The 7,923-nt window shown below is 44.2% G+C and overlaps 1 protein-coding gene across 4 annotated transcripts in view; it reads left to right on the top strand.

The window, feature by feature from the left end:
• Window positions 1–7,076: 7,076 nt before the first annotated feature.
• The window catches only part of ADGRF5 (adhesion G protein-coupled receptor F5), a 109,282-nt gene continuing 108,435 nt past the window's right edge, over window positions 7,077–7,923 (top strand). For all 4 annotated transcript variants that reach the window (XM_060308134.2, XM_030870526.3, XM_060308136.2 and 1 more), the window contains exon 1: window positions 7,077–7,295. The gene's annotated coding sequence lies outside the window, so the exon portion shown is untranslated. The remainder of the gene's footprint in view (window positions 7,296–7,923) is intronic.

The raw sequence follows: 7,923 nt of genomic DNA, 5'->3' as shown, positions 1-7,923 counted from the left end.
TGGGATGCAGGTCATTGGCATGGAGGAGCTCAAGGAGGTGAGAGCCCAGGGTCTTGAATGTGAGGATGCAGAAATCCTGGAGAACGGTTGCAGAGGAAAGAGTCGAAGCATGAGCTGATGTCAGCGATCAAGGAACAGTGGAAGAGCAAGTGGTGATGAGTAAGTAGGAGGGGGATGGAGGGGAACAGGGAGGGGGAAGGATTTGTGCCCGGGGGCATGGGGTGGGGCAGGTGTGATGACCAGGATTCGTCACCCAGGGAGATTGAAAGGGAACTGGGGTCAGAAGCTCCTGAGAAGGGAGAAGGCTTTAAACCCAGACCCACATTGTGTGCTTATGGGGCACGGAAATGCCTCAGGGTGACAATCTAGGGTGCATTGACCCAGGAAGCCCTGCATCACCAGGGGCTGTAACATCATCACAGTAATATCTCCTGGATGATGACTGATTTCCCTCTCACATCTTTAAAGAGACATGGTCTCTGTGTATTCACTTTTACATCGGAGATGTTGACTAGCAAGGATGGAGGTGAGTCTGAGACTCACTTACCTCTCATTCCTTACCAGGTAGGAAAGTCAGAGTTTAGAGAAATTTAGGACACATCTCACAAACCCACAGCTTCTTCCTCTGCCCACCCCCCCCCCCAATTTTCTTCAACCCACACTAGTTTGTTGCTAAAACTCCATCGACCAAACCAACCAAACAAACGAGTTTAGTTTTTAAAAACAAGTTTCTATTTACAGCATCCAAATAAAATGGTTTCTCTTTCAAACTTCCTAAGGTATATATATATATATATTTTTTTTTTCTTTTTTTTTTTTCAGTACGCGGGCCTCTCACTGTTGTGGCCTCTCCCGTTGTGGAGCACAGGCTCCGGATGCGCAGGCTCAGCGGCCATGGCTCACGGGCCCAGCCGCTCCGCGGCATGTGGGATCCTCCCAGACCGGGGCACGAACCCATGTCCCCTGCATCGGCAGGCGTGCTCTCAACCATTGCGCCACCAGGGAAGCCCCATATATTTTTAAAGTACGTTGTCTTCGGGAAATTTTTACACATATTCATCGAGGTTTTACAGGTTCTCTTGTGAACTACATCAAAGAGCAGGTGGTAGACAATACTGAGCTGTCAGTAAACATGCAGGTGACTGTGTACCTGAAGGGGCCCTGAGGACCCTCAAGGTTTTGTTTCACGTGGAAGAAGTGAGAGAATCTGAGATCTAGCCAAGGATAGTACTGCAATTCCATCAAGGATTGGAGATAATTCGCATTTTCCCAGAGTTCTCTTCCCTTAATTTTTTTCTACCACAGTTGCAGGTGGAGGATGTGAAAAGAATGTGTCTAGTCTATGACTCAACATGTCTCTATTATTTAAAATAATATTTTAGTGACTTTTCTTTTTTCTTTTTATAAAGAAAAACTATAGAGAAAAACCAGCATCTGTATTACATGCCAAACAGAATTAAACTATTAATATTTTGTGATTTTTCTTTTTTTTAATACCAAAGACATAGAATAAAATGCAAAATCTTATATCGTCTGCTTAGTCCTATATCCCATACCTTCTTTTTCCTGGATTGTATAGTTCATTTTTTCCATTATATATCATTGTGTATATATAGTTTTGAAGCTGGCTTTTTTCATTCTGGCCTTTTTTTTTTTCCACTTAAAAAAATTATCTATCCGGGCTTCCCTGGTGGCGCAGTGGTTGAGAGTCCGCCTGCTGATGCAGGGGACATGGGTTCGTGCCCTGGTCCGGGAAGATCCCACATGCCGCGGAGCGGCTGGGCCCGTGAGCCATGGCCGCTGAGCCTGTGTGTGCGGAGCCTGTGCTCCGCAACGGGAGAGGCCGCAACAGTGAGAGGCCCGCGTACTGCAAAAAAAAAAAAAAAAAAAAAAAAAAAAAAATTATCTATCCATGTTGACACATATAGATCTAGTTCACTATTACTGTAATAATACTAAAATATTTTATCCATTTCCCTACTGATGCACATATAGGTTCCTTCAGATTCTAACTATTAATAATAATAATGGAATTGAACACTCTTGTATTTTCTCCTTGTATGTATAGGCAAGCATTTCTCTCAGATATATAGTAGTATATATCCAGAATTTTGAACTCTCCTGGATACGTCAAATTGCTCTCGCAAGTGATTTAAGTAACACGCATTCAGCGGTGTGAGTTCCTAATTGCCCCCCTAAACAGCAGTGTATGAGAATTCCTAGTTCCCCAAAATATTTGGACTTAGCTCTCCCTCCCTTCCTCCCTCCCTCCCTCCCTTTCTCTCTCTCTCTCCTTCTTTCATTCTGCCTTAATTTTTCCTAACACCTTAACTTTCCAGGGAAGCATATGACAGTGGTTTTACCTAAGGCGAACATTTATTTTCCAAGAACAATCCTACTGATGTTTCTTGCGTTATGTTGTCTCCTTGACAGGGTTGATACTATGGAACACACGTTTCCTCTTCATCTCTCAGTGACACAATGAAAGTCATAGAACTCCTTAGGAGTCGCCTCTCAGTGCTCCGTCTTCAATGACAAATGTGATATTAGTATTTGGCAAAGAGAAAAAAAGGCTAATGGAACATGACTAATTTCACCTCCAATGTAGGTGCAGCCAAAGCTGGCGGTACTGACTCTCTTTTCAGGAGACACTTGGAGCTTGTGCAAAAAGAGCCCTATGTTTGCAGGAAGTGATCTTTGAGCAGACACACTTGTTCTGTTACTTACCATGATTGTTCATACTTCTCACCATGCCTCCCAAATGAGGAACCATTCTTCTCAGGAAAACATCCAAACTACCACACTGAGCTCTTAGGTATGTTTTTTTTTTTTCCCCCCTCAAAATAATGGAACCAATGACAAATTAATTTCAAAAGTAAAAAACAAAACAAAACATAAAAGCCTTTATGTTGACCTGCTTATCTGGATCCAAGAGCATTAAGGAGCAGATTGGACGGATTGACCAGAACATTCCTTAGAGATAAATCGTTTACATCTTTGATATTAAAAAAATGTATTTTGCAAGTCACATCAATTAAAAACACAACAAATACCAACATTAAAAAAAACCAAACCACACAAATATATTGATAGTAAGATATTTCTGGATGGCTGTCTTATGTGGTTACAGATTCTGAAAATAACATTTTAAAGAATTATCCAACACCCGACATGTGTGCCCTTTGTTTATCAAGGTCCTCTTTCCTCCAAGCTACTAGTTTCAACGAGTCCAGCTTTAGCACTTCTTCCTTGCCTGGTAAATCCACATCCAGTTACATTTTGTAACATCCCACTTGGGGCTTTGCCTATACTTCTGCCCTTCCTGAAACTCTGTGCACTCTTCATTGTTCAGCTGAGGCAGTTTCTCTATTTACTTTGGTAATCAACATGCTTCATTCTTTCCCTGAGGGAAAAGAGTTACCCTACAGCAAACTCCTAACATGACTTACTGTATTCACTGAGTATCACCTGACTTCTGTTAAAAGATCGTTATCCAAAGGTGAAATGTCACTCTCATACAAATATAAAATGAGCATGTGACAAAGTTTTTATTTAACTCATCTATTAATGAAGGGATGGTAAGACGTTAAAGCTCATTCAAAGACAAATCTTAAGAGCAGACATTGGTGCAGGCAAACCAGGAATGCTAAACCGAATTGGCTCATAGATGCAAAACTGACTCATAGCCTCTAGAGCATTAAGATGCCATGTTTGGGGTAGTCATTTCTACAGTGTAAAAATCAACGGTATCTCTACTGGAGAAAGCTAATTTGTGTTTCTATGGACAAGAATCATCTGCATTTCTATCAGTTTCTACATCTTTCAGAATTATAAAATAGCCAAAAGAATCAAAGGTATCGACCTCTATAGACTCAGTGCCTCACAGAGGGTCTGCAGACGATACTCGACGTCCTGTTGACAGGGCCCCCAGTCATCTTTTTGCACTTTAACGTCTTTCACTATGTTTCTCGACTATTCCATCTTCAGTGGAAGTAATGCCTATTAAGTAGGAACAAAATTGAGACTCCGTGAAGAACATTTAAACCGTTGGTTTAAGGAATATCTTTGCTTTACTATAGATCTCTGCATATACTAAATTACAATTAACTGCACAAAACTAGATATTCAGAATAATGGACTTTTACCTTATCTTTATAGATGTTAGATTATGCATCTCCACTACTACAGCTTGTGCTCCAATCCGACAGCCTCAGCTGAGGCCTCTCAGCTAAACACAGCTCTTATACCTACATGAAGTGACCCTTTGGTTCATAGGAACTACGACAAATGACCAGAATACACGCATACAGGCTCGGAAATTCTAGCAGGAACATTGTCACAAAGTATTTACAACCGTGAAAAGAAAACTAATTTGGTGACTTACAAAATGTTTCCAAATCCAAGCAAAACACAGAAGCTAATTTCTGTGTCCTCACAGCAGCTCTGTGGCACAACCCTCGACCCGCTTCTGCATTTTGGGTTTTAGAACACACCAGCTTGATTTATCAGGAAGCACAGGAAAGGCACTGGGGAGTCATGGAGGGAACAAGGAGTTTCTAGATGCTTCTAGATGAAACGGTGACCTGGAGAGTCACCCCCCTCCATCCCTCTACCCCACAGTTTCCCAGCCTTTGCTGGACCCTGTGTTTCTTCTCACCTCTCCATATTTACCTGTCTTCCCTTCCCTCCTCCTACATTCCCCCCTCCTCTTTCCTTTCCTCTCTCCCATTTGGCATCCCCCCACCCCCTTCTCACCTCCAACCATTTCCCATTTTCCTTCACCCTTTCTTTTAACTTCAGAATTAAAATCCTCTTGGCATGTCCAGAGCTTCAGTTTCTGAACAGAGGTCATTTTCTACTCATAATACAGTCCCTGTAAGAACAGGGACGGACAGCACATGACAAACTGTGGTGCTTTAATAATAGCCCTGCCGTATTGCCTGTGAAATCGCTCCACTTTTTCTGCCAGAGTTTAAACTGTAAAACCATAACAACAATCTTATGTTTTCCTCTGAGTCATATGTTTTCCCTTTTTCAAAAAGTGGAGAGCTGTAATTAACAGTGCCTTTCCTGCTAATGCTCACCTTACACAAATAACGCCCTCGTGGGTCCTAGGTCTAGGGGTGTAATGCTGAACTAGACGCTGTCCATGACTTTATGGAATTTATAGCCCAGCAGGAGGTATGGACAAGTAACAGACCTTCACCACTTCCAGTTATGCGTGTTCCAGGAGAGATAAGCATGGTTGGCTACGGAAGAACACAGAAGGGGCCCAGGAATCAGAAAAGGACTTTCTAGAAGACGTGAGATTCAAAGGATTAGGGGTTCGTAGAGGGCATCCTTCAGAGAGAAATTTCCAGGAGAGGATAGAGGTGGAGATGGAGAGAAGGAAAAGGGGGGTGAAGAGAGAGAGGGGGAGGTGGGCTTTGAGGTCAGGTGCAAGAGGACAGCCAGTTCTGGTCCTGAAGGGGCTGTGAGCCATGCGCAAGCATTTGGCCTTTACCCTTAGGCTACTGGAAGAGTTTAAGCATGTGATAATTTCATGAAGACAGCAATTGAGAGGTTGCTCTGACTTCGGGGAAGAGAATGGATGGGTGTGAGGGTTGGACCCAAAAGCACTGAGGAGACCACTGGTGGGATTTTAACCCAGGGATGTGTTTGTGGCCTGTGTCCGCTTAAACCACAACCCAGCTTTCCCCCCTCTTTGTACCCGCTTCTGAGTACATTGCTCTTCAAAGGCTGACTGTCACCCCTCAGAACAAGGTGGCAATAGTCCAGGCCTCTTGATAACATAGCTTGTTAAAACCAACACGGCCACAGTTCCAGCCTTCTTCCTACTGGAACCGAGCAGAGCCCTATGGGGCCATCCCAGGGCGGACCCCTCCCCCATGTCCTCTGCTTTAGCTCCTCTCCGAAGTACCCAGATAATGGTATTTCATGCATATTTCCTGAGTTTTTCAGATGCTAAAAATAACCACCAGATGGAAGAAATTAACTACTTGATGATCATGAGCATGTAGCCCCCAGGACCTTCTGGCACCTAAGGATTGATAATGTTCACTCCGTGCCACCAGCCCATCAGAGAATAGTGCACAAGCTAATCGCATACCCTGGGACCCCCCCACCACCCGGCCTCATCTGGCCTTTAAAAATGCTTTGCTGAAACCCTTCGGCAATGTGGGGTTTTGGGAACATAAGCCCCTCGTTCTTCTCGCATGGCCCTGCAAAAAAACCTTTCTCTTCTCCAAACTCCGATGTTTCGGTTTGTTTGGCCTCACTGTGCATCGGGCACACAACTTGCGTTCGGTGACACGTTGGCAGGATGGGCTTCACAGATGTACCACCTACATAAGCTGCAAACAGCCCTGTGCTCAGAAGGGCCCGCACTGGGTTTAAGGATCTGCTGTCATCTAGAAATCCTTAATTTCTGGAGGAGTGACCTCACATTTTCATTCTGCACTGAGCCCCATCAATTATGTAGCGGGGAGTCCTGCTTCTAGCAATCTACAGACGTTTGCCTGCAGAGAATTCTTTAAACACTAGGGTAAAATGGCCTGAGGACTTGAAGAAGTGTTCCAGAATTAGACACAGACTGTCATCAGCGTTTCCAGAGACAGAGCTGAGAGAGTCTTTGCCTCCGCTGGCAAGCAGACCCTTCTCAGGCCGGTTCTGGCCTGCCTCTGACCAACAGCTCTGCAGCACTGCATCTGGAGTGTGGCCAGAAAATTCTTCAGCTCGGTGGAAGAGGATGAGGACATGCTTGACTTTTGCAGAGTTGAACACTTGGAGAAACTTCAGGAAGAAAGCACTTAGTACAAGGTAAAGCTAGCTGGCCCATCAGCCCCCTGCCTGCTGCCCTGCTAATTCTCATTTCCACGATTCTTAGCATGTTTATTCTCTTCTTGCCAGTGGCCAAAGGACACATTTAAATGTCTTATTTCCTCTGGGGAGCCTGGAGAGAGGCAACAGGCACCTACTACAGGAAATCATGTGGAGAGGATCTCTTATTTAATACGGTTCCCAGATTACTTCCCTTCCCCCAGCCTCCAACCCCCACCTCCAGCCACACCGAGTCACCCAGTTTCTTCCTGCAGCAGAGACTAGAAGGCAGTTCACTTCTGCTTCCTGAGGTCCCCGTGAGCCAACGAGCTGAAGTCTGGTCTTGGGCAACCCCACCCTCTCCGCGGCTGTGATTGAAGGGGAGGCCCTTCAGTTTCACCTCCCCAAAGAGGTTCTTGGGAAGCTCTCCAGTACAGGGTTAAACTTCAGGAGGCTGCAAAGCACAGACGAGAAAGGTAGGTTCCTGCACTCTTTTCTTTTGCCTTGTACTGTGAACCAAGCTGTTCTGAAGTGTGTGTCCATATGGCTTTTCCAGTTGGCTGCATGTTTTCAACCTCTGTGTCTGGTTGAGGTTTACTCATTTACAGGATGTGGGGAAAAAGAGTGAGAGGGGAGATGACCCTTGGGGGTTTTGCTTCTGGACATCTTTGGATACAGAATGCCACCCAGAATAGTACCTAGAATGCAAAGCTGATTCTTCTTTTCTTTGGAGGGAAATCCCATTAGAAGCTGCATTTTGGGGGCTTCAGTATATGAGAAAAATGTTTACCACCTGCCTTTCCTTTTCAACAATGTAGACCCTTCCCTTGATTTTTTTTTTTTTTTTTTTTACTCCTTTCTGAGTTTTTCCTTTCAGTTAAAGATGGCTTAGAGCAGATAGTGTATTTTCTGACAGCAATATAAATAGATGTCTCTAATTTCGGGTACCTATGAGTTATAAGAAATGAACAGGCACTGTGTTCAAGATCAGGTGGACTGCCATGTTATTTTCCAGAATTTGCTATGAAACAATTGTTCTTCCTGAAGCTTCCTGAAGCTACCTGAAACTAGATGCAAGTGTCTCTCAAGTGATGGCTGAGAAGG

Source organism: Globicephala melas, chromosome 11, assembly GCF_963455315.2.
Source record: "Globicephala melas chromosome 11, mGloMel1.2, whole genome shotgun sequence".
Lineage (NCBI taxonomy): Eukaryota > Metazoa > Chordata > Mammalia > Artiodactyla > Delphinidae > Globicephala > Globicephala melas.
The sequence above is the reverse complement of the archived record's forward strand: the minus strand, read 5'-3'. Positions and strand labels throughout refer to the sequence as shown.